The sequence below is a fragment of the Lycium barbarum genome, chromosome 6 (assembly GCF_019175385.1).
Source record: "Lycium barbarum isolate Lr01 chromosome 6, ASM1917538v2, whole genome shotgun sequence".
Classification (NCBI taxonomy): Eukaryota; Viridiplantae; Streptophyta; class Magnoliopsida; order Solanales; family Solanaceae; genus Lycium; species Lycium barbarum.
Window position 1 is genome coordinate 107,461,544 of NC_083342.1, and position 21,828 is coordinate 107,483,371.

Sequence of the window (21,828 nt, forward strand, 5' to 3'; positions counted from 1 at the left end):
TCTGTAGTTCCAAGTTATGTCTTATAAGGCAAAGAAGTTCTGTCATAAGGCATAACTAAGTTCTGTCTTATAAGGCATAACTAAGTTCTGCCTTATAAAACATATTTTGCTTTAAGACATAACTAAATTCTGCCTTATAAGGCAGAACTTTTGCGAAACCTAGCCTTGATTTTTTTTTTTTACTAAGCCGGGTTCGAACGCAGAGCTCGGGATATTTTCGGCCACCCTTTTAGGCAAAGGACAAAAAATTAAAGACCAACGCTTTTGAAGGTCAATCCACGCAAAAAAATGGAAACAGAGAGTTTCAATATCAGCTTTTTTTGACGAATTGCCCGAATTTCGGGGTGGTCTTTAATTTTTGCCCTCAAATATGATGGCCTTTAATTTTTGGCCCTACTTCTCATTTAATGAAAATTTAGCTAAAGTACCCTTATCTATGACCTAGTTTCGCAAGTCATAAGATTAGAGAACTTTTGCCTTCTCCAGCATAAGTTCTATAGGAATTAAGTTATCCATCATAAATTGTGTAGTATCTAACTGTCACGCCCCGAACCATGGCCTGGACGTAACACGGCACTCGGTGCCTGACTACATGTGACCGAGCGAACCACATGACTTGCTGAACTAACATGATTTCATATTATAAGCGGAATATGACGTGAATGCATGATGAACCTTTGTACAACATAATAGGTCATATTACATAATAAAGTACTTGTTTAAACATGAGTGTGCCCAAATGTCCATATGACTTCAAATGTCTATCATGACATAACTGATTTGTCTAGTCTATGAAACCTCTATTTTGAGTTTGGACTGGAAGTCATACGTACTGGGACAAGGCCCCCAGCATACCTTTACATGCAAAACTACATAGAGAAGACAATGCTTAAAACCCCGAATGAAATGGGGCTCACCAATAAGCTAGCACGAGCAAATCCTAATGATCAGAAGCGTCGTCCTGTAAATCCGTACCTGCATCGTGAAATACAGGCCCCCGGGAAATAAAAGGGGACGTCAGCACATTGAATGTACTGGTATGTAAAGCAACCGGAAGAACAACATGGGACATAGAATAACATGATAGGAACTAAAAACTGAAAACTGGGACATGAACATGAGCATGAGCATGAGCATGAGTACATAACATGGAATTGAAACTGAAACTGAACATAAAACATGAGTACTGTAAGCATGAGATAATCTGAAATGATCTGTAATAATATGTAATACCGACATAAACCACCACGGGGAGAAGCGTGGAGTCTGATCTCTGCCCGATCAGCTAAGCCATCTCGTACCTTGCCGGGGCACGAGACATGAACATAACATAAATGGATCCAAATCCCTCAATGGGGAACATATGAAGGAATCGTCCTACTGGGCGGAGCGATTCTTATCCTACGTTGGCATACGTAGTTTCAGGCTATCTGAGCCTTCTCGGTATTATTACAACTCCCGAACATGAAAATAACATAGTTGGCTAAGAAGCCCATGACTTTCGTGAATTAACTTGTACTTGTCTTGAAATCATGATTTTCACGAAAGGACTTGTAAACATATTTTCATGAAATAACTTGTAAAAATAACTCATGCAGTTTCATATGAACATAATGAGAACACATGAGAAAGAATTCATGATTCATGGATTAAGCTAGGATTCCTAATGTCCGAAATGGAGGTTTAGGAACACAATAACGAACATACATATGGAATTCATGTTCATACATACATACATAATTACGGGCTACCAATACATTGGGTTTAATGCCCTAGGAGTTGAACTTCATAGAATTTACTAAACGGATCACGGGGAAGAACATAGAAGTTCCCACATGTGGATGGAAGTTCTACATACCTTAACCTTCCGCTTTTGAGCGTATCACAATGTCCTTCACCCCCTTCAACTTCAATCTATAGCATACAAGTCATAGGGATTCTATATTAGCAACAATATCCATGTTTTGTTCATCTAAGCATTTTATCAAACACTTAGTGGGCATGAAGCTCTATAACCCTCATTAATGGTGTTTTCTTCACCAAATCCCCATTCTCTTACTCCTAGTCATTTCTACAATCCCATTTAGATGCAATTAACATCATTCTTCATAATCCATATGAATACAACAATCCCAAATCAACAACCCAACAATTCTAACATAGTTCATATAATTATCTTCAACAACCCAATCATTATTCTCCCAATAAATCATCAATTCACAATTATAAATGATTTGGGAGTAGAAATATTACCTTTTGGGTAGTCACCACGAAATCAACACTCCCAAGCCCGATCTTTAGCTTAAAATGACGACCACAACTCGTACTACACTTTATCCTTCACGAGCTTTAGGATTCGGGGCCTTAAAATTGGTTGATTTTCTCCTTCTTCTCTCTAAATTTCTCTCTCTTTTTCCTCTCTCTAAAATCTGAAATGAGGGGAAAAAAAATGAGGCTTCTAGGGTTTCATTTTCTTTAAATACCAAGGGAAAATGGGTTGACCCAACTTGAAAACGGGTCGGGACTGTTCTGTCTTAAAACGTCCATATCTCCCAATCCCGACGTCGCTTGTGAACCCACAACCTATGGTTGGAAAGATATTTAAATAATCTACAACTTTCATTCTTTGAGTTTTCCCAAATTCTCAACTTACGATGGGGTTATGGCCTCCCGAAGTCAGTTGACCCGAATCTCAAATGCGGACCAAAACGCGCCCACGTTACGGTACCGTAACACAGGGTACGGGCCGTAACGTCGCGTCGTACCCTGATGAAAATTTCCAGAAACTTTCTGGAAATTTTCCCTGTGTTACGGTCCGATGTTACGGTCCGTAACACAAGGTACGGACCGTAACACGAAGGGACGGACCGTATCCTGATGAAAATTTCCAGTGAGGTTCTGGAAATTTCGTCTGTGTTACGGTACACTGTTACGGTCCGTAACACGAGTTACGGTCCGTAACTCGTCACCGTAACGCAGGCGATTTTCCAGCGAACAGGCTTCAGTCAATGGGGCATAACTTTTTGCACATATATCCATTTAATCCCCATAATATACCGTTGGAAATCTTGTTAATAGGGCTACAACTTTCAACAAGGAAGTTCTTCCAGATACACAACGGATCAAGGAGTTATCGTTGCCCGAAATAAACCTGTCAACCCACTAGAACTTTAATGATATGAGTTTAAAGTTGGTCCAAGATGCGGGGTGTTACAATATCTCCCCCTTGGGATCATTCGTCCTCGAATGATGGATAATGGTTAAGATTATGGCTGGACATGGCTTGATTACATGAATGTGAAGGAAACATGACATGAAACATGAAGACTGAACTAACATGACTTGATCTCATGGAAACATGAATACATGAACTTGAACGTGAAACATGAGGCATGAATACATAAGGAACATGACATGGAAACTAAAGGTATTTACCTTGAAAACTATCTGCCTGGTCTTTGAACAAGTGAGGATATCTAGATTTCATGTCCTCTTCGGCTTCCCATGTGGCCTCTTCAACCTTCTGACTCCTCCACAAGACTTTTACTGAGGCTACTTCCTTAGTTCTCAACTTGCGAACTTGACGATCAAGAATGGCTATAGGGATCTCCTCATAAGTCAACCCGTCCTTAACTGTGATAGTATCAGTAGAAACAACCAACGATGGGTCTCCTACACACTTCCTCAACATGGACACGTGAAACATGGGATGTACAGCTGCCAAATCTTGTGGCAACTCAAGTTCATAAGCCACTAAACCGACCTTTCGTAAAATTCTGTAAGGTCCAATATACCTGGGACTTAGCTTCCCTTTCTTGCCAAATCTCATAACACCTTTCATGGGTGAGACTTTAAGGAACACCCAATCATCAACGGAAAATTCTAAATCCCTTCGTCTCACATCCGTATAAGACTTTTGGCGGCTCTGAGCTGTTTTCAAACGCTCCTGTATTAACTTGACTTTCTCCATAGCTTGATAAACCAAATCTGGTCCTAATAACTCTGCTTCACCTACTTCAAACCAACCAATTGGTGACCTGCACCTTCGCCCATACAGAGCCTCAAATGGTGCCATCCCAATACTAGCATGATAACTATTATTATAGGAAAACTCGATGAGTGGTAAGTGATCATCCCAACTACCTTTGAAATCCAAGACACATGCGCGCAACATATCCTCCAGAGTCTGGATAGTACGCTCTGCCTGGCCATCTGTTTGGGGATGGAAAGCTGTGCTGAGGTTCACTTTGGTACCCAATCCTTTCTGAAAGGATTTCCAGAAATTCGCTGTAAACTGAGCTCCACGATCTGAAATAATGGACACTGGTGTCCCATGCAATCTGACAATCTCACTAATATACAGCTTGGCATAGTCTTCTGCTGAATATGTGGTCTTGACTGGCAAAAAGTGTGCTGACTTAGTAAGCCGGTCAACGATCACCCAAATAGAGTCGTGCCTCTTAGCTGAACGAGGTAAACCTGATACAAAATCCATATTGATCATTTCCCATTTCCAAACAGGAATATCAATATTCTGAGCCAAGCCACCAGGCCTCTGGTGTTCAGCTTTCACCTGCTGACAGTTCAGGCACTTAGCTACAAAATCTGCCACACTCTTCTTCATGTTGTTCCACCAGTACATCTCCTTGAGATCATGATACATCTTAGTGGAACCTGGGTGAATAGAATACCTGGAATTGTGGGCCTCCGACATGATTCGCTCTCTGAGTCCATCTACATCTGGGACACATAATCTGCCTTGGTACCTCAAGGCACCATCATCTCCCCCTTGTTCAAAAGCCGTTGTCTTATGTTTGTGAATCCCTTCCTTCAGCTGCAATAAATAGGGATCACTAAATTGTTTCTCCTTGACTTTAGCGACTAGAGAGGAAATAGTACTATTCTGAACAACCACCCCACCGTCTCCGGATTCTAAAAGTCGGACTCCTAGATTGGCCAAACGGTGAACTTCCTTCGTCATAATTCTCTTATCCACATCCACGTGGGCTAAACTCCCCATGGAATGCCGACTAAGAGCATCCGCTACAACATTCGCTTTTCCCGGATGATAAAGAATATCCACATCATAATCTTTAAGCAATTCGAGCCATCTCCTCTGTCTAAGATTTAGCTCCCTTTGCTTGAAGATATACTGCAGGCTTTTATGATCCGTGAAAATATCAACGTGCACCCCATACAAATAATGTCGCCATATCTTAAGCGCAAAAACTACAGCTGCCAATTCTAAGTCATGAGTCGGGTAATTTCTTTCGTGAACCTTGAGCTGACGAGATGCATAAGCTACAACTTTACCATGCTGCATTAAGACACATCCGAGACCAACTCCCGAAGTATCACAATAAACCACGAATCCTTCGGTTCCCTCTGGCAAGGTCAAAACTGGGGCAGAAGTCAATCTTTTCTTCAGCTCTTCAAAGCTTCGCTCACAAGCATCTGACCATTGGAACTTAATTTTCTTTCGAGTCAACTTGGTCAACGGAGCAGAGATAGAAGAAAATCCTTCCACAAAGCGCCGATAATAACCTGCCAGACCCAAGAAACTTCTTATATCAGAAACTGAAGCGGGTCTGGGCCAACTCTTTACGGCGTCAATCTTTTGAGAATCAACTCTAACACCTTCACCCGAGATCACGTGGCCTAAGAATGTCACTGATTTAAGCCAAAACTCACACTTTGAAAATTTTGCAAAACGCTCTCGCTCCTTAAGAGTCTGCAACACTATTCTGAGATGTTCTGCATGTTCGGCCTCATTACGGGAATACACCAAAATATCGTCAATAAAGACAATGACGAATAAATCGAGATAAGGCTTGAAGACCCTGTTCATAAGATCCATAAAAGCAGCTGGTGCATTTGTCAACCCGAATGACATAACGAGAAATTCGAAATGGCCATAACGGGTCCTAAAAGCTGTCTTAGGAATATCCACTTCTTTAACCTTCAACTGATGATAACCTGACCTGAGATCAATCTTGGAATAACATTGGGCACCTTGCAGCTGATCAAATAAGTCATCGATTCTAGGAAGAGGGTACCTGTTCTTAATGGTGACCTTGTTCAGCTGTCGGTAATCTATACACATACGTAAAGAACCATCCTTCTTTCGGACAAATAGGACTGGTGCACCCCAAGGCGAAACACTAGGCCTAATAAACCCCTTATCAAGTAGATCTTTCAATTGGGCTTTTAACTCTTTTAACTCCGCTGGAGCCATTCTGTATGGTGGAATAGATATCGGCTGAGTATCGGGAAGTAAATCAATTCCAAACTCAATCTCCCTGTCAGGAGGGACTCCTGGAAGATCTTCGGGGAAGACTTCCGGAAATTCATTTACAACTGGAACAGATTGAAGAGTTGGAGTTTGAGCATCTGAATCCTTGACCCGAACTAGGTGGTAGATATAGCCCTTGGAAATCATTTTTCTGGCTTTTAGGTAAGAAATGAATCTACCCCTGGGTACTACTGAATTACCCTTCCATTCTATGACTGGCTCATTAGGAAACTCGAATCTTACCACCTTAGTTCTACAACAGACTGTGGCATAACATGAAGCTAACCAATCCATACCCATGATCACATCGAAGTCTACCATTTCTAATTCTGCTAAATCAGCTATGGTTCTGCGGTGGTAGACTAAAACTGGGCAACCCCTATACATATGTCTAACTGTGAGTGATTCTCCAACGGGGGTGGACACTTCAAAGGGTTCATACAATTTTTCAGGTTCAATACCAAATTTCTTAGCAACAAAAGGGGTTACATAAGATAGGGTGGATCCTGGGTCAATAAGGGCATATACATCGAAAGTGAAAACTGTTAGAGTACCTGTAACAACATCTGCCCGAGCCTCTGCATTCTGACGGCCTGTCAATGCATACATGCGGTTTCGCCCCCCGCTTGCGTTCCCAGCCCTAACTGCATTGCTCCCCTGCTGGGCCTGATTATTACGAGGGACTGCTGAATTTGTGGTTTGCGTCACATTACCTCCGGTACCTTGCCTAGCTGATGGACAATCTTTCTGAATATGGCCCCTCTGGCCACAACCATAACATACATTCCTGCCCATGAGACACTCACCTAAGTGTTTCTTATTACATTTGCCGCATATCGGATAATTATAGTTCGACTGACCCCCACTAGTTTGAGAGTACGAACTTGATGGCCTGAAATTCTGCCTCTTATCATTGCGGAACTTAGGGGGTGGGGCACTTGCTGTGGACGGAGCAGGTGCTGCTGACCTGTTCTTGAAGAAGTTCCTATTTCGGTTCCCGCTGAACTGTCCGGTAGATTTGACCCTCTTGTTGTACTCCTTGTCTTTCTCTTTTTGTAAGGCTTCTTCCTCCTTTAGCCTTGTCTCCTTGCCCTGCACAAAAGCAACCATCTTGGAAATAGTCATGGTCCCATTTTGTGCAACAATATTGGCTCCATCATACAAATGGGAATCAAGACCTCCCACGAATCTTCTCACTCTTGCCCTCATATCAGGTACCATGTGTGGGGCATGCTTTGCCAGACTAACGAATTCCAAATAGTATTCTTGAACTGGCCTGCCATTTTGCTTAAGTTTCAGGAACTGTTCGGCCTTAGCCTCTCTGAGCTCTATTGGCATAAAGTGGTCTAGAAATGCGCTAGCAAATTCATCCCATGTAGCATCAGGTGCACTCTCAACTCGGGACAATTCCCAAGATTCATACCACGTGTTAGCAATGCCCTGTAATTGATGAGCTCCAAAAGTAGCTGCTTCTGTTTCGGTAACTGTCATAATCCTGAAGATCTTTTGGAGAGCGTCAATGTAGTCCTGAGGATCTTCATCCTTTTTCGTTCCCGTGAATACTGGGGGATTCATTCTGAGAAAGTCCTTTGCCTTAGAAGACTCCCCATTACCTCCTGAACTTAGCCCAGTTTCCTGACGTTGGGTCTGAGCTGCTACTAGCTGGGTGAGCATATTGATAGCACTCCTAACATCCCTATCCGAAGCATTCGGAGGTGTAACAGTAGAGGTGGTTGGAGCTGTTGCCTGAGTCGGAACAGTATCTTCGTGAGCTACTTCGGCGGCAGCCCTTTGGCTAGTGGCTGTGTTTTTCTTCTTGTAAGTTCTTTTGTAAGGCATTTTCTGAAAACACGTATACGCACGAGTTAGGAAATCATCCTAAAAATACTGCTCTAATTGCACGATCTAGAATATGAAAGAAATGAGACAATCCTGAATGTCCTGGTGGTCAACTGTTTATATGTGTGGGGCCCTCACACATATAAAAGAGACCCCGCTAGACACGGTTTCATAGACTCCCTAAAGACACTTGAACCTAGGCTCTGATACCAAGCTTTGTCACGCCCCGAACCATGGCCTGGACGTAACACGGCACTCGGTGCCTGACTACATGTGACCGAGCGAACCACATGACTTGCTGAACTAACATGATTTCATATTATAAGCGGAATATGACGTGAATGCATGATGAACCTTTGTACAACATAATAGGTCATATTACATAATAAAGTACTTGTTTAAACATGAGTGTGCCCAAATGTCCATATGACTTCAAATGTCTATCATGACATAACTGATTTGTCTAGTCTATGAAACCTCTATTTTGAGTTTGGACTGGAAGTCATACGTACTGGGACAAGGCCCCCAGCATACCTTTACATGCAAAACTACATAGAGAAGACAATGCTTAAAACCCCGAATGAAATGGGGCTCACCAATAAGCTAGCACGAGCAAATCCTAATGATCAGAAGCGTCGTCCTGTAAATCCGTACCTGCATCGTGAAATACAGGCCCCCGGGAAATAAAAGGGGACGTCAGCACATTGAATGTACTGGTATGTAAAGCAACCGGAAGAACAACATGGGACATAGAATAACATGATAGGAACTAAAAACTGAAAACTGGGACATGAACATGAGCATGAGCATGAGCATGAGTACATAACATGGAATTGAAACTGAAACTGAACATAAAACATGAGTACTGTAAGCATGAGATAATCTGAAATGATCTGTAATAATATGTAATACCGACATAAACCACCACGGGGAGAAGCGTGGAGTCTGATCTCTGCCCGATCAGCTAAGCCATCTCGTACCTTGCCGGGGCACGAGACATGAACATAACATAAATGGATCCAAATCCCTCAATGGGGAACATATGAAGGAATCGTCCTACTGGGCGGAGCGATTCTTATCCTACGTTGGCATACGTAGTTTCAGGCTATCTGAGCCTTCTCGGTATTATTACAACTCCCGAACATGAAAATAACATAGTTGGCTAAGAAGCCCATGACTTTCGTGAATTAACTTGTACTTGTCTTGAAATCATGATTTTCACGAAAGGACTTGTAAACATATTTTCATGAAATAACTTGTAAAAATAACTCATGCAGTTTCATATGAACATAATGAGAACACATGAGAAAGAATTCATGATTCATGGATTAAGCTAGGATTCCTAATGTCCGAAATGGAGGTTTAGGAACACAATAACGAACATACATATGGAATTCATGTTCATACATACATACATAATTACGGGCTACCAATACATTGGGTTTAATGCCCTAGGAGTTGAACTTCATAGAATTTACTAAACGGATCACGGGGAAGAACATAGAAGTTCCCACATGTGGATGGAAGTTCTACATACCTTAACCTTCCGCTTTTGAGCGTATCACAATGTCCTTCACCCCCTTCAACTTCAATCTATAGCATACAAGTCATAGGGATTCTATATTAACAACAATATCCATGTTTTGTTCATCTAAGCATTTTATCAAACACTTAGTGGGCATGAAGCTCTATAACCCTCATTAATGGTGTTTTCTTCACCAAATCCCCATTCTCTTACTTCTAGTCATTTCTACAATCCCATTTAGATGCAATTAACATCATTCTTCATAATCCATATGAATACAACAATCCCAAATCAACAACCCAACAATTCTAACATAGTTCATATAATTATCTTCAACAACCCAATCATTATTCTCCCAATAAATCATCAATTCACAATTATAAATGATTTGGGAGTAGAAATATTACCTTTTGGGTAGTCACCACGAAATCAACACTCCCAAGCCCGATCTTTAGCTTAAAATGACGACCACAACTCGTACTACACTTTATCCTTCACGAGCTTTAGGATTCGGGGCCTTAAAATTGGTTGATTTTCTCCTTCTTCTCTCTAAATTTCTCTCTCTTTTTCCTCTCTCTAAAATCTGAAATGAGGGGAAAAAAAATGAGGCTTCTAGGGTTTCATTTTCTTTAAATACCAAGGGAAAATGGGTTGACCCAACTTGAAAACGGGTCGGGACTGTTCTGTCTTAAAACGTCCATATCTCCCAATCCCGACGTCGCTTGTGAACCCACAACCTATGGTTGGAAAGATATTTAAATAATCTACAACTTTCATTCTTTGAGTTTTCCCAAATTCTCAACTTACGATGGGGTTATGGCCTCCCGAAGTCAGTTGACCCGAATCTCAAATGCGGACCAAAACGCGCCCACGTTACGGTACCGTAACACAGGGTACGGGCCGTAACGTCGCGTCGTACCCTGATGAAAATTTCCAGAAACTTTCTGGAAATTTTCCCTGTGTTACGGTCCGATGTTACGGTCCGTAACACAAGGTACGGTCCGTAACACGAAGGGACGGACCGTATCTTGATGAAAATTTCCAGTGAGGTTCTGGAAATTTCGTCTGTGTTACGGTACACTGTTACGGTCCGTAACACGAGTTACGGTCCGTAACTCGTCACCGTAACGCAGACGATTTTCCAGCGAACAGGCTTCAGTCAATGGGGCATAACTTTTTGCACATATATCCATTTAATCCCCATAATATACCGTTGGAAATCTTGTTAATAGGGCTACAACTTTCAACAAGGAAGTTCTTCCAGATACACAACGGATCAAGGAGTTATCGTTGCCCGAAATAGACCTGTCAACCCACTAGAACTTTAATGATATGAGTTTAAACTTGGTTCCAAGATGCGGGGTGTTACACTAACACGCTCGGCATAAGTTTAGAGAACTTTTGCCTTATCCGGCATAACTTCGGTAGAAATTAAGTTACGCTTTGTAAGGCATAAATTGTGGGTTCTGAACTGAACTTATGCCTCTATCGGCATAAGTTCTATAGGAATTAAGCGACAAAACTTGTTACTCCTATAAGGCATAACTTATGTTATATTATTATACGAAAATATAAACACATTTTTTTCAATATCAGGGTATTTTCAACCACTTTTTTATTACTTAAAGTACCGAAGGGAAAAAGTTGAAGACAATCATATTTGAGGGCCAAAATTTAAACATCACCGCATGATGGGGATATTCGTGCAAATGACCCCCGTTAAAATGTTGTTCTACAACACTAGCATGAAACAACTGCCTGGATGGCTGAATAAAGTGACAAGATCCACAGGGATTGATACAAAAACCGAAAACTGAAACACATGTTCCTTCAAAGTGAACCGCACAGTTCATGAAAAATTTAAAATACCATACATGTAAGAATTTAACACTACAATTATCAAATTTCAATTAAAATAAATTCAAGATCCAATTGTACAATATTGTCGATATCAATCCAACTCCTTAAAGTTGAGACTTAAATAATCAACCATTTCTTGTTGGAATCACCTTACACGTTATTAATCAACTATTTCCTGTTGGAATCACCTTACACGTTATTATTTGAAGAGCGTACTAGTCTAAAGCGCATGGTTTTGCCCATAAAGCAATGGCCCATTGCTTCAGCGATAGCTTTTAATGACACTGTTTCCGACACGAATTTTCATTTATAGGATGTTTACTACAAGTAATATATCTTTGGGAAAAGGACATTGTGTGTCCATTCAGTCAAACTAATTCCACATTTAATCACTGTTTGGGCTTAATTCCACTAGGTGTCCGATCGGCCCAAATTAATGCCAAAAAATGGCCGGCCGGCCCAAAATAATGCCAAGGCTGGCCGGCCCAACAGCCCAGGCGCTTAAAAAAAAAAAAACTTAAGTCATCACAAAAAGTCGCCACTAAAGGGCTGCTACAGCATATACACATATGTTAGAATTATATATACACTTTATATACAAGAATTATACAGTTTATATACATATGCTGGAATTGATCATACATTTATTATACATAAATTATACATTTATTATACACATATTATGCAATAATGATATCATATATTTTTTTTTACATACACAATAGTGATACATATTATATACCACAATGATACGGTTTCTATAATACATTTTTTGTACGTATGGTACACTTTCTATACAAGACTGATACAGTTTATATACACATGCTGGAATTATATATACACTTTCTATACAAAAATGATACATATTCTATACAAAAATGACATAATTTTCTATTCTATACAGGGAAGTTGCACTGTGCTGATACACATTATATACACAAATGATACATATTATATACAAAAATAACACATACCTTAGTGATTCATATTTTATATAGTTTCTATACATTATAGATGGGTACTGAATATATTTTATACACAAATGACACATATTATATATAAAAATCGCCTCAAACATTTTTGTATTTGGGTTTTTATTTGAAAATTATCTTATTTAAGTTTTGGCTAATGGATGGGATTAGTTTAGCGGGTATAATTTGGGTTTAGAAAGACTTTGGCCACCGGGTGGAATTAGTTTCACTCGACCGATGTCCTTTTCCCTATATCTTTCTCTAACCATTCAGTCAATTGACTAACATCCATCTGATATATTGCCAATCCATTTGGCTGGATCAGGCACCAGCTTATTCAAAATCTGTTCACTTCAACAAGTGCCTGCCAGGAATTAAAAAAACAAAAGAAATAAATAAATAAAGAAAGAAAGAACGAACAAGACATTACAATTGAATGATCAATGAAATGGAATAAAAATCACGAGATCAGGGTTCAATTCCCAGTAAGTACAAAAAAAGGTCTCAAATTTTGGTATATAGAGGTTACTGTAGGGGGTAGCAGGTGGTGGACTGGTTTGAGTCACGCGGAAGCTGATGGGCGATCAGCTTGCCAGGAGCAGCTGCTTCAGCTCATGACTCAGAAATAACATATTTGAAAGATAGAAATGATATACTCTTCTATTGAGCAAAAGGCAGATGTTCTGTTCTATTTCCAGAAATTCAGAATGTAAAGCTTTAGACATCCAAATACCAGTCTAATGCGAATTTAGCTTCAGCTTAAACTTTCCCAAATCACACGTGCATCAAATTTGAAAGATAACCATAATGCTAAATTACTTCACTAGCTTACCTATTAGAAACATCCAAGATCAATGGAGGCGAAACAGTAAACTAAGCAAGCTAATGAATAAGAGTGACAAGCTGCATCACCCTGAATCCATCCAATACAATCAGAATCCCAACTGCAAGTTTGTGAGAATCAAGAGTAGAAATCAAGAATTATACCATAGATATACGAGCTCAGAAAGTTTGAACTTGCTCACTATTGCTGAGGTAAAGGTTATATTAAATAGTACCAAGATGGTACAGAAAAGGGCACAAAAACAAAGTTCAGAACAGCAGCCCATTACACTCTCCTTCCTAACAGATCTAAGAAATCCATATACTGATTTAGATACAGGCTCACTAGTAGACTACTTCTATACCAGAAAGACAGATTTTGTAAGCATCAATTTTTAGTTTTTAGTTCTAGAAATAAGATTTCTTTGCCCTTCAGAAAATGCACGATGTAACAGTCCTCCATATATGCTTTAACTCTTTAGGAACCACCTACAACCCCTTTACATTTTGAGGCATCACCCACGTAATACCTCTAATACTTGACAAAAAGTTCCCGACATTGTCTGGCAAACCTGCAGTCAAGGAAAAGGGGCTCAACTGATTCCTGATTTTCTTGATAGATAGCATCTGTTGCATAGGACAAAACCTCTCTTCTGCAATTTGTTTTGATTTAAACATGCCCCACAAGTTGCTATCCACCCAAAGCAAGCTACCTTAACAGGAGATTTTGTCCTCCATATCATCTTCCAGGTCCAAGAAGCTTCCCACTGTCCTGACTGCTTTATCAACAGTGTATAGGCAATAACAATTCTTAACTGAAAACTTTTTATGATGTGTTCACATTGACAAGGGCTTGCCAATGGGATACAAAAGAAACAGAAGAAAGAAAAAGGAAGACAAGTGCTTACAATTGCGGGCACCCAAAGGTGGTGGCTTACTAGTCAATGAAGTCGGAAAAAGAAATCACTGGAGACTACTACCACAGTTGAATTTCAGGCAAGTACAAAAAATGTCTTACATCTTGGTATATAGAGCTATCTGGTACCAGTAGGAGGTAGCAGGTGGTGGACTAGTCGAGTCACGCACAAACTGGCACAAAAACCGCCACTATATAAGAAAAACAGGTGCTTAGTAATAGCGGGATGATTAATTTGCCAGGAGCAAACGCTTCATCTCACGGCTCACTCCTCAAACTGTTTTATCTTACGCTCCTTCAACATAATTGAAAGGATAGAAATAACACAATCTTTACATTGAGCAAAAAGCAGATGTCCCCATCGCCAGAACTCGGAATGTAAAGCTTTAGAAATCCAAATACAAGAGTCTATTAGGAATTAAGCCTCAGCTTGAACTTTCCCAAATCAAATTTGATAATTAACAATAACGCTAAACTAATTCTCCAGCTTACGTATTAGAGCCAATATCTGCCTTTATCAATCTTCATAATCCAAGATTAATGTAAGCAAAACAGTAAACTAAGCAAGCTATACATAAGCAAGAATGACATGCTGCATCACCCAAACCATTAAAATTAATCAGATAAAGGATCCAACTGCAAATTTTTGAGAATCAAGACTAGAAATCCAGAACTGAACTATACCATAGAGAAATGAGCTCAGAAAAATTTGAACTTTCTCATTATTGATAAGATCAGGATCTTTCCAGCTCCATTCTCCTCTACACAAAAGACACCAAGTCAATTTTGAACTTATTGAGTAGAAGTGAGCAATGAATTGTTAAAAAGAATCTTTAAGAATCCCAGCTTGAAATACTAACCAATTTCATTAATCCAAAATCTAGTAGTAGTACAAAATTTAACTTAGCTACCACAAAATTCAAAGGATCCACAAGTCAGATCAGAATCTTGATAACCCCAAAATCTTCAATTTTCTCCATTTCCTCATTGATCAAGAATTCACTATAACATACTCCATTACAAATTCATAAAACACAAAAAATAATACCCATCCCCCCCAAAAAAAAATACTATATAGCAAATTAATACCACTAATAGAAGAGATCATCTAAGATCTCATAAAATAAACAAAAAACCAAATTCAAGACCCAAATTTCTCACAATTCTTAGCAGATCTTTGAAGTCTCTTGCTTGTAGGCTTCGTCTTCAATGATTGAATCAAAAGAGAATCTTGATACTTAGTAGGAACAGTCTTCAATCTCTTCTTTTGTTGTCTTTTAGGCAATGAACCAACAATAAGGAAATTGTCAAAACTTAGAACTCTTTTTTTCCTTCTTGTGATGACTCTTTTCTGAATGTAAGGAACACCCACAACAGAGCCATCAGTGACTTGATGAATGGCTTTAACGAGGAGATTAAGGCCTTGACATCTGTGGGTTGTGAGTGAAGAAGAAGATGAAGTTGAGGAAGATGAATCTGTTGATGATGCTAAGGAGGAGTTGTTTGTTAACGAAGAGAAACTGTATAATGAAGATGATGATGATGATGATGATGTTGATGAAGATGAAGGAGAATTGGGTGTCGATTTTCGGATCCTCATAACTGAAAATAGAGTATGGAGAATTGAGATTTTTTTTTTTTTTTTTTTTTTGAAGAAGAGTAGATGGATGAAGGGGAAGGGGAGATGTGAATAATGGTCCTGGAAGGAGGGGAGGGGGATTATATTGGATTTGGGTTTTACATTTTTTTTTTAATAGGATTACAGCAGTCATTTGACTATATGGGCTAAGGTTATTGGTCCTTTCTTTTTCCTTTTTAATTTCTCATCGCGTTCCATATTTGTGTTAGAGTCCGATTAATTTGAATTCGGGGAAAGGCGCCATACCAAGACTCAAACACAATATCTCTGGTTAAGGAGAGGAGCGACTCATCTGCTGCATCATATCTTTGACTTAGCTATTGGTTCTTTCTTTCGCTCATTTTTGTACGTCCTTCGGTTGAACCTGTCTTTTTTAGTTCAATTAATTTAATCTAAAATACATGAAAAACAAATACCTGAGAAGATGAATTCTAATCTAAAATAATTGTAAATAAAAATCATGAAGACATAAATTAATTATTTTTTAAATTATTCTATTCCAACAATTGATTTAAAAAAATAGAGAATAAGTAAAAGATAATTTGAGGAGATATAAAAGACAATTTAATTATGATTAGTGCTACTCCCTCCGTCTCACATTAGTTGTCAAGGTTACTAAAAGTATTTGTCATTTTACAACATGAAGATAAAATTAATGATATTCCTCATTTTGCCCTAAATATTACTCCATTGTTATGGAAGCTTGGAGGAGTTGTGGGGATGCGAACACTATGTGGGATAGGTTTGCTAGTTGCATTAGAAAAGTACCTAAAGAGGTACTAGGGATCTTGAGAGGTAGATTTGGTGGACATCGAAGGGACTGGTGGTGGAAGGTGGAAGCGAAGAAGGTGGCGTATACGAAGTTGGTGGACAGTACGGATGAGGAAGAAAAGAGGTCTAAGAGTTATAAGATGGTGAGGAAGGAGGCAAAGCTTGCTGTTACAGCGGGAAAGACGACAGCTTTTGAACGTATGTATGCAGAATTAGAAGACAAGGGCAGTGATAAAAAGTTGCACAGGTTAGCCAAGACGAGGAAGAGGAGGGCGCGTGATTTGGACCAAGTGAAGTGCATCAAGGACGAGCATGGTAAAGTTCGGGTGGAGGAGGCACTCATAAGAAAGAGATGGCAGTCATGCTTCCATAAACTCTTGAACGAGGAGGGGCACAGAGTCATTGTGCTAGGACTTGGGAGAGCTAGAGCCTTCGAAAGGTGTCACGGTTTGAGGTATTTTAGGCGTATCCAGGTTGAGAAGGTCAAGGGGGCTATTCGTCGGATACGTAAAGGAAGAGCGATCGAGCCTGATGAGATCCCTGTGGATTCTGGAAGTACGTGGGCAGGACGGGTATGGAGTGGTTGACTGGGTTATTTAATGTTGTTTTTAGGACGACGAAAATGTCTGAAGAATGGAAGCGGAGTACAATGATCCCTTTGAACAAGAACAAGGGTGACATCCAAAATTGCAACAACTATAGGGGTATTAAGTTGCTAAGCCACACAATAAAAGTTTGGGAGAGGGTAGTGGAAATGAGGGTGAGGAGGGGCATGTCTATTTTGGAGAACCATTTTGGATTCATACCGGGGCGCTCGACTACAAAAGCCATTCATCTGGTAAGAAGACTGATGAAGCAGTATAGGAGAGGAGGAAGGACTTACATATGGTGTTCATCGACCTGGAGAAGGCGTACGACAAAGTCCTGGGGGAGGTTTTGTGGAGATGTTTGGAATCTAGTGGTGTACCTATGGGATACACTAGGGAGATAATAGACATGTATGATGGAGCCTAAACCAGGGTAAGGACAGCGGGAGGAGACTCAGAGCACTTCCCAGTTGTGATGGGTTGCACCAGGGGTCTGCCCTTAGCCCCTTTTTATTTACCCTGGTGATGGATGTTTTGACGCGGCTAATTCAATAAGAGGTGCCTTCGTGTATATTATTCGCAAACGACATAGTTTTGATCAATGGGACTTGCGGCGGATTTAACACTAAGCTTGAGGTTTGGAGATAGACCCTTCAATCTACGGGGTTCAGGTTGAGCAAGACTAAGACAAAGTACTTGGAGTGCAAATTCAGTGAAGTAGCGCATGAAGATAGCATGAAAGTGAGGCCTGACACCCAAGAAATTCAAAAGAGAGAAAGTTTCAAGTATTGGGTCTATTATCCAAGGAAATGGGGAGATTAACGAAAATGTCACACATCCGATTCGTGCAGAGTGGATGAAAGGGAGGCTTGTATCCGGAGTCTTGTGTGATAAGAAGGTACCACCAAAACTAAAAGGCAAGTTCTACAGAGTGGTGGTTAGACCAACTATATTGTATGAGGCCAGTCAAGAACTCTCACGTTCAGAAGATGAAGGTGGTGAAAATGAAGATGTTGCGGTGGGTGTGTGGGCACACGAGAAGAGATAGGATTAGAAATGAAGATATCAGGAACAAGGTGGGGGTAGCCTCAGTGAAGGATAAGATGAGGGAAACGAGGCTGAGATGACTCGGGCATGTGAAGAAGAGATGTATGAATGCCCCGGTATAGAGGTGTGAGAGTTTGGCTATGGATGATTTCAGGAGAGGTAGAGGTCGGCCGAAGAAGTACTGGAGAGAGGTGATTAGGCAAGACATGACGCAGTTCAGCTCATCGATGACATGACCGTAGATAGGTTGTTATGAAGGACACAGATTAGGGTAGAAGACTAGTAGTTAGTTGAGCGTTTCCACTTTTCGTATTACTCTTGTAGTTTATTGTCCTTTAATTTCTGTTATTATATGTTATGTGTTACACCTCGAAAAAAATTTGCATCGTTTGCGTTGTAAGTAAACTAACGTAACTTTGGAGAGGTCATGGAACCCTTATAAGGTTAAGGAATACTCTTAAAAAGTGTTAAGAAAGTGTCTAAAGGTTCCGGGATCAAGCAAATTGAAGGAAATAAGTTTGTCGAAAATTTGGAAAAAAGTTGGTAGAATTTTGGACAGAAATTTTGGGTTAAATTTAGAAGGGTATATCTCCTAGTATATCAGGAGTTTTGAAGTGAAACAAAAGCCTAAATTGAATTTCAGGAAGTCTAGTTTCCAACGCAACAAACCGCTTGTCAAAATGACATCGGAGTAGGGAGTTATGGGCATTTCAAGATAAGCCTCCAAGCTATCAAATGGCTCCTCGCGGGCCCCACCTGGAAAGTCGGTGGAACAGACTCTCAAGGGGTATAATACCCTATTATTCCATTTTTTTCATCGTTTACATTTCTTGGGAGTTTTAGACACATCCATACACTTCTCCTAAACACTTATAACCCCTTAAATCAAGAATTCAACAAGATTACACCAAACTAGTTCATGAAAAGTGATTGTTCTTGTTTCTACTTGATGTTGTGGTGAGTTTGGTCTTAAAGAATGTTGTTGCGGCTAAATTTCTTCAAGTATAAGTTATGTTCTTCATCCTATCTCTTATGTTGAGTTGATTTGAAGGTTTAGCAAGTCTTAAAAGTGAAAATAGTTATGGAGGAAAGGTCATAAAGTGTTGTGTTGTAGTTGTTGAGTTTATGGACTGTTTAAGCATGTTGTAGCCGTGTTGTTGGGATAATTTCCATGTATATGGATGGTATCTAATGTTGTTGGTGTGTTGATGAGATTATGCTCCTTGATTGGGAAAAAAGAAAGTATTTGTTGTTATGGTATGTTGATAAACATCGTGTGGGATGTTTTATGGAATATTTTGGTATTGATGATGATGCTATTGGTGTTAGTGTTGTTGTTGCGTTGGTTGTTGGTATTGTGATTTCGGGCTAGGGATATAAATAGGGGAGATGCTACTCGAATTTTGGCAGATTTTAAGAGAATTTAATTTGAAGGCTTAAGACAAGCATATGACGATAAGCCTAACAATAGTATGACTGGTTTTATATGTAGATTACGAGACCACGAATGATCTTATGTAGATTGCAAGACGGGAAGTAAGTGGGAAAGTCGAGAAATAAGCTTCCAGGTATGTTAAGGTTATCCTTTCTTTCATTTTGGCATGATCTATGATAAGTACGAACGTGACAATACTCATAATGAATCCACTCCTAGATGTAGGAGCTCATGTCTGTATGTTTATATCGGTGTTGTTCATATCCCGAGTTGCTTGACTTCTAAAGTCCCGAAGGGCATCCATAAGTTGTACGTTTTCATAATGATGTCTAAATCCCGAAGGGGACATTCATAAGGCTTTTTTATTCATATTCATTTCTTATTTGATTTTTAAGTCTCGAAGGAGACAAATGAAAAGGTGAAGAAGCTTCCATTTTGAACTAAAAGTTGTTCCGAAGGGAGGTCTTTTGATGGTTTACAAAGATTATTATGCATTTGCACACTATATATATATATGTACGACATGATTTTATGGGTAAAGGGAAAAGGGGTAAGGTGTTATATACGCAAACCACCTGATCAGCTGGTATACGATGATTATGATGCCCGAAGGGGCTGCCCGATGGGGCCATTATGCTATTATGCCCGAAGGGGCTGCGAGCAGGGCGAAGGTATGCATTATATATATACACATGATGTTTTAAAAGTTCATATGCACATACATGATTATCAGTGTTGGTTACAGGTACAGATTGAGTCTGTTACTCTTTTATCATTCGAGTCGAGATATATATTGTTTCAGTTCTGCCTTACATACTCGGTACATCATTCGTACTGACGCCCCTTTGCCTGGGGGCGCTGTGTTTCATGCCACACAGGGTACACAGATGGATAGATGACACTTGCTGTAGGATGTTCCCGGGCTATCAGCTGAACTGGTGAACTCCATTTCTATTCGAAGTGTTGCCGAGTCAGAGTACTTATGTATGTCCTCGAGTCGGATGCATTACGGGTATGTTGGGGCCCTGTCCCAACTTATTTTATGGTAACTTAGTCCTTGTTAGAGACTTTTGCAGACAGTATCCTGTGAATAGTGTGTCGAGATGTCGACAGTTGTGTGAGGCGGCCACACAGGTCGATGTGTTCATATGTGTTATACCCCATATTTTCATACTTAGTGTAAAAATATTAATGGAAAGTTGGGATTAATTTACCATGATTAGATTATTAAGTGGGGATTAAAAATTTAATTATTCATTAAACAAGTCACTAGTGCACTAAGAGGGCCCCACCAAGACATGTGGCCAAATTTAATTGGCTCAAGCCTTGAGTGGGACACTTGTCACTCCTAGGGGCTGAAAATATAGTGAAAAATCTGTGCCCAAACCCTCATTTTCATCTTCCACAATAAGCTAGAGAGAGAGAAAAAACAAAAGCCATGGCATTCGGCCATGGCTAGCAAATTGGAGCTCAAATTTGTTGATCCAAAATCAGATTTTTTCCAAGTATTCCAACTAGTTAGGAAGGCTATAATAACGTGGAGTAGTCATTTGGAGCAACAAGAACAAGTATTAGTTTATTTCACAACTTCTAGCCAAATTAAGAAGCCAACTTGTTAAGGTAAGAATTGATCATTTTTCTATGTGTTTGAGGATGAAGTTGGACATGTGGTGAATGTGTAAATGTAAATTGTATGTGTGAAATTATATGTGTTGGTGTTGAAGCATGGTTGAAGCCACGAAATTATGTATCTTGATGTTGAAACATAGTTGTAACTTGGTAACACGAATTGTACGAATGTTGGAATGTTGTTGAAATGTTGTTGAATGCCATAGGGGCTGTTTTTAATTGAAATTTGCTGGACTGATTTGAATTAATATTTTGGTTGTTGTAATAATGGATTATGTGATGAGAATGAAGGAATTTAATGGTTAGAGTTGGAGTTAAAATTGTTGTGGGTTGTTGTAAGAATTATAGAGATAATAATGTGGTTTACTTGCATATGAATAGATGATGTGGTGTCGTGTGACTGCTGTTGTATTTCCCTGAAATTTGCTGAAAAGATTGCATGAAATAAGGCATAAGAAGTGTATATGGGCTGCTTGGTGTATTGTAGGTGTTCGT

At 39.7% G+C, this 21,828-nt stretch overlaps 2 long non-coding RNA genes across 2 annotated transcripts; both read right to left on the bottom strand.

The window, feature by feature from the left end:
* Positions 1 to 592: 592 nt before the first annotated feature.
* Positions 593 to 2,508, bottom strand: LOC132599941 (uncharacterized). The gene is made up of 3 exons (XR_009567076.1): positions 2,254 to 2,508; positions 1,859 to 1,914; positions 593 to 975 (listed from the first exon to the last, which is right to left on the bottom strand). It is a non-coding gene; the product is annotated as an uncharacterized LOC132599941 (long non-coding RNA).
* Positions 2,509 to 8,008: 5,500 nt separating this feature from the next.
* Positions 8,009 to 10,318, bottom strand: LOC132599942 (uncharacterized). The gene is made up of 3 exons (XR_009567077.1): positions 10,064 to 10,318; positions 9,669 to 9,724; positions 8,009 to 8,785 (listed from the first exon to the last, which is right to left on the bottom strand). It is a non-coding gene; the product is annotated as an uncharacterized LOC132599942 (long non-coding RNA).
* Between the last annotated feature and the right edge of the window lie 11,510 nt (positions 10,319 to 21,828).